Source organism: Sparus aurata, chromosome 1, assembly GCF_900880675.1.
Source record: "Sparus aurata chromosome 1, fSpaAur1.1, whole genome shotgun sequence".
NCBI lineage: Eukaryota > Metazoa > Chordata > Actinopteri > Spariformes > Sparidae > Sparus > Sparus aurata.
In genome coordinates, this window is record NC_044187.1 from 5,678,636 (window position 1) to 5,684,852 (window position 6,217).

Sequence of the window (6,217 nt, forward strand, 5' to 3'; positions counted from 1 at the left end):
GGTGGGTGTAGTTGAGTAGAAAGAAAACAGTTCCTACATAAAACTGCTCACGACAAGATCTGTGGATTATCTTGAGTAACCACCTTATTATTTCTGGAAAGAGAGAATATTTTAGAGTTTTTTTGGCACGCAAGAACAAGAGTATCTAGTTCCATTATATTGGGTTAGGCTTTCTTTGTCAAGAGTTTGAATACATGGAAAATGTAAATAGAATAAAATACTCTTGTCTCTGTGACCAGCAGATAGAAGAACTTCACTATAGCAGCGTACGATTCATACGGACCCAGGCAGACGCTCTTCACTCAAGCGTCAGCCCAGCTCGGCCTCACAGGGACGAGGAGAATGTTGTATACGCAACTCCAAACTTCGTCAGTGCCTCAGGGTGAGCAACTCCTCAAACAGGAGAATCCTTGCTGCTGTTTGAGTTTAAATGAAAAACACATTAAGTTTGAAAGTTTTTCAACAAACATTTGTGGCTATTGCATGTGTCTGTTGTATTCTAAACTGTCTGGTTTTTCATGATTTTTTGAAGTTTCTTGTTTATTATTTTACCATTTTTTTCAACAAACTATTTCAATTTCTGTTTAATTCCTCCACAGAACAAACCATCAGGCAGCTGTGGAGGATCCGTCTGCACTGTACAGCAGAGTTATCAAAAACCACCAAGTGTGAGGACATCATGGTTCTGTGGTTTGTATTGATGGATCTTTTCTTCACTGATGGTTTGACTAAGAACACAGCATTTGGGCAACAACATTTCATTTATACGTCATTTATATTACTGAGGGCAGACTGAACATTAGAAACACCTCTCAGTGTAACACATGCAGTTCCCAACAATGACCACAACACATTCCTACAACTGTTTGAATATAAATGGAACATTATCACCTTCATGAAGGCAGAATTTATTACAGGACTGTTTTGTTAGACGGTATCAGTTTAGCTTTGGTGTATATAATAACTCCATCTGACTGTAGTTACAGCAGATTTTTTTATTTCACTATTTTAATGATCACAACTGTTTATATCACAAATCAAATATCCTTTGTATATATTCACAGGCTCATTTCCTGAATTTGTATTTTTACTGCATTGAATGCACAGCTCGCTATAATTAACTGTCTATACTGTTGTTTGTATTCATCTACTTTGAAAACTGTGTTTACATTTGTCACATTTTCATCATCCTGCATGGAAAATAGCAAATAAGACTCAAAGAAAAACTCATCTCTCTGACTGTATGTTGGCTGAATGACCAAAACATTATTTTTTGTTCTTTCTTTCTCTCTCATTTTCAGCCTTTTGACATTGAATATGTATTCAGGTCTGATTAAACAGAAGCTTTATCACATCATTGTGTTGTTTCTCTCCGATATGAAAAGCACTCGATCATGTCGGGACATAGATTGACTTTGAAAAAGATCATTTTAGATTAACTGGGGTTTACTGTTTTAATGTAGTTTAAATGTAGTTCAAATGTTCATGAACATTCTCAATCGTCCAGGTCATGGTCATTCTAGGTGCTGTGTCATAGACAACTGGATGCATTTCAGTTTCTTGAAGATGTTCACCTCTCATCCAAGAGGCTTCTTCAGTTCTAATTTGAGCGGAGTTGCAGGCTTTTAAACCCTGTGTGGGAGTGTGGGAGAGGTGCATCTAATTTCTCTCAAAACACATTGGTCCTCTCTCCTCCTGTGGTTTCCTCACATCTCTCCACAAATCGTTGGTTGAAGGGACTAAGAAGAAGGGAAAAGACACAAGTGAGGGGAACGTGGTTCATTTAGGTGAAATGGGACATATCCAACCTATCATCCCGTCTCCCTGTTTATAGTGTTTTTCTGTTCAACTGACTTCCTCCGCCTCACTCCACCTGCACCTCATCCCCTCGTTTGTTCAGTTTGTATTTTAGTCCAGTCTTCTGTTCAGTCATTGCTGAGTCAGTTGCTGTGTTTCTGAGATCCTGCTACTGTTCGCTTTCCCTGATGTTCCTCTGAGTTTACCTGCTCCTGGTATTGTTGAATCAAATTAATCCTCATCCTTTGCATTTCCTGCCCGCTGTCTCATGCATTTGGGTCCACCTTTACGTTCACCTTTAAAGAAACCACCAGTGTGTATTCACCTTTAGACATTTATAGCCACATTTACTGCAGAATTATGTTGTAACAGAGAGAAATTTAAGTTCAACTTTCATCTCGTTGACTCTACTCATCAGTTGGAGTCCTGATCATACATCTCAGCCTTGAACAGTGTCACTGCAGCACGTAGCAGAAGATCTGAGTAGCATGCAGCTTTATTTTTACCTGTGCAGGTACATTACATATGTTAGGATACACAATGCTGTTTTTAATGTAGGAAACTGCTTTTAAGAGATAAGAAAAGCCCTATCACATCACGCCTGTCCTGGCAGAGAAAGACATGTGGAACGGGAAGCACAGTATCTCACAGCATGTACATTTAATATAAATGGTTCAGAATGCTGCAGCCAGAGTCTTAACACGTACAAGAAAATTTGATCATATTACACCAATCTTAGCATCTCTGCACTGGCTCCCAGTGCATCTAAGATCAGACTTTAAGGTGCTGCTGATGACATACAAAACTGTACACGGCCTTGCCCCGTTGTACATGTCAGATCTCATTAAACCATATATTCCAACTCGGGCATTACGCTCTCAAAATTCAGGGCTCCTGATGGTTCCCAGGACTAAGAAGAAGTCAGCTGGCTGCAGGGCTTTTTCCTATCGGGCTCCTTTCCTCTGGAATAACCTCCCAGCTGACATCAGACAATCTGGCTCTGTTGACGCCTTTAAATCTAAACTCAAAACTCACTTCTTCGATTTAGCCTTTAATTAGCCCTGATATCAACTGTAAGCTTCTTCAGTGGGTCGGTGTCAGTCTCAATGAGTTCCTATACTACTAGAGTTACACTGTGCTGCCGACGAGAAACAATCTGTTTATTCTGATAAATATTGCATTTCTCTAACCTTTGTTTTTGTTTTCTGTTCCCACAAGCTGCAAGCTGTGTCACTCTCTATAGCTTTCTCCTCCCCTCCTCTTCTCTCTCCTACTTCTCTTCCTCCTCCTCCCCTCTTTCTTTCAGGCTCCCTTCTGATGGACCACGGGCCCCTGGGACCATCCACCATTTCCAGGCTCCTGCTGCCTTGAAATACTGACTGATCTGGATCGTCACACCCCGGGCTCTCCTGGATCATTGCTCTCCTCTGCTTCACTATCTCCTCATATCTTTATTTCTGTAAATCTTGATGCCTCTCTCTGTCTATTACTAATTATCTTGTGTGGCCTGCCCTCTTCCAGGTCAACATGGTGGACAGGAGGTCGTCTGGCTCGGGCACCACTTGGTGATGCCTCATCCTGCTCGGTCGTCTCCTGGTTCCACTAACATTGCATAACTTGTATCAGATCTTCTGTCGATGTACCTGTAAACTGTGAATTGTTGCTCTTTTCTGTACACACAACATCTATTGCATGTCTGTCCGTCCTGGAAGAGGGATCCCTCCTCTGTGGCTCTTCCTGAGGTTTCTTCCATTGTTTTTTTTACCCTGTTAAAAGGTTTTTTTTCCATCAACATGTGAAGTTTTTCCTCACTCGAATCGAGGGTCTAAGGACAGAGGATATTGTTCACTGTAAATAAAGCCCACTGAGGCAATGTGATTGTGATTTTGGGCTATATAAATAAAATTGATTTGATTTTGATTTGATTTATTAAACACATTGAAATGTAACATGAGCCCAGCTCTATCACTCTGTAGCTGTAACATGTTCAAAATATTGCAGTGGCTGATTGAAATAAACATCCAGCTTCCAACAACAACTCTGTAGTTTGAACATCATGTCAGTTCCCTCTCTGTGCTGCAGAGGGCGACACTGTGCAGAAAGTTTTGGATTTCAGCTTTAAATCCTGCCTGTGTTCCCAGCACTTCTTTGGCTTGTACTTCATTTAGTTTATGTATTTTTTTTTCTTCCGCTTGGATTTGCCCATTCTGTTTCTGTTGCCTTCTGAATTTTCCCTTTGTGTTTTCTGTTTTTGTATTTAGACCTCAGCTTTGTTTTTGAAGCTCCACTTTTGCAGGCCTGCTAGACTCTCACATGCACCAGCTCCTGTCTCAGCTAGCCACCAGCCTGCTAGCCAGTGCTGTGGAGGTTCAACTGTTCTGCACCATGGAGGGTCTGCTGCCCAGCAGTCCCCAATCTCTGCTGCAGACACTGCTCTTGTTCCTAGGTCAGCCAATGACCCTCTGGCCCCTGGTTCTCCGTTGGTTGCCCAGCCAACACCTTTTCCAGACCCTGAGTCTTCCACTCCTGCTGACCCACAACTAGACACCACAGATCATCAGTCAGCAGCCTCCTCTGACACCCAGTCAGACTTGCCTCATGCCATAGTCCTGGTGCCCAGTTTCTGGCCCCCAGTCCCAGTGCCCTGTTGCTGACCTCCTGCTCTGGTGTCCAGCTGCTTGGCTCTTGTGCTGCTGTCCAAACACCAAACTTTTGGTCCTGGTCTCCAGATTCCCAAGGGCATCTGACTCTGCCACTGTGGCCTCCAGTCGTCACAGCTTGTCATTAAAGCTTCCCTCGTGTTCTTTACCTGCCTGCCTCCAGAGTGTCTTCTGTTTGGGTTCTCACTATTGTTGCTACACGTAACATCCTGTTTATTGTCTAAACATTAGCTCACACACTCTGATGAATGTCTGGTTTAGGCTTTTTAATTTAAAAAAGCTCAGATTAAAATCAAGGGCTGACTGAAGCTTTGCTGTTCTGCTGCCTCACCTTTGGAACAATATCACATTTAGTGTCCAGTTTGCTGATACGTCCACATTTTTGATTGCATTGTTTGCAACAGAATGAAGAGTCTTATCTTCATTTCCATCCTGAGGGTTTAAAGGCATTCATCTTCATGCATGCTCATAATTTAAACTGGAACACCTTAATGTGTGTTTAACACACTGTACTGACCAGAGTTGGATGCATGTGTGAGTTCCCGCGATAATTACATAATCATGTGCAAACCCAGTTATAGGTATGTGTAGTAAACGCAACAAGACGTGTTCCCAACCGAAGGATCAGAGGAAGTGCTTGGATTTGTCTCTTTTTTGTGTGTGCTGTCATAGATATGGATGGTTTTATTTTGGAAGGTAACTGGATGTTGTTGCTGTTGTTGTTGTTGTTGTTGTGTGACTTCCGGTCTGCTCTGTGCTGAATGCGGCTGACTTGTTGCTCCGTGCTCCAGCATCGAGCAGCAGAAGTGAAACACATCAGCTCCGCTCTGGAACCAGGGGTGACCTGACATTCAGAACTTCTCATGTATGTGATCAACCTGCTAATTTAACAGACGTGAGGAGAAGCTATGAGTTTAACAGCAGCAGCGAGTGGATTTGTTGTCGTCTTTCTCTCTGTACAAGGTACTGTACGTCTACATTGATACTGTAAGACTGTTAGTATGAGTTTTAAAGTAAAGACTTGATGTGTGACATCATGCAGTGTGATGTCATCATTCACTTGTCTCTCTATATTGAAGTCTTTACAGGACATGAAAACTGGGTTTAAAGTGAGTATGTAACTTGAAAATCGATGCTTGTATGAAACATATTACCAGGCTGCAGTTCCTCTCAGCTTAACAGAGAGTTTTAGTGTCTTTCACACTGTCTTTTGTGCACTACCTGCCCAGTGCCAATCAACAGAGTTAGTATTTAGCTGCTAGACAGATATTTCCCTCAGTATTTGTGAGTATTTCTTGCTTCAGGATAAATTTGTCAGTGTTTTGTTACTCATGAGAAAAGTTGCTCACACTTCAGACTTCTGCATTTCTCTACTGTGGTCAGGCTGCTGCAGAGTGTCTGCAGCAGCCTGACCACAGGAAGACAAGCAACCCAGAGTAGAGAGTAATGTCATGCTTACGAAATAGCATGTAGAGCTAGATGTGGTAAAAAGAGGTCTTGGTTTTCATTTTTGTTTTAAGCCATACTGTCAGGGCAGTGAGGGATTTTCTTTGGCTCCATTAGATTTGATCATCAAATATGTTTGGGACTATGCAACACATACTATACCTAAATACTAAATCAGTCACTACAGAGGGCAGACACAGTCTAATGGACCTAAACATCCTGTAACTTCCGGACTCAATTTTCTGACTTGTCATGTGATCGTTGTCACAGCTGCACCGAGATCAGGCATCAGAGAAAACCGCTCACAGGCGGTC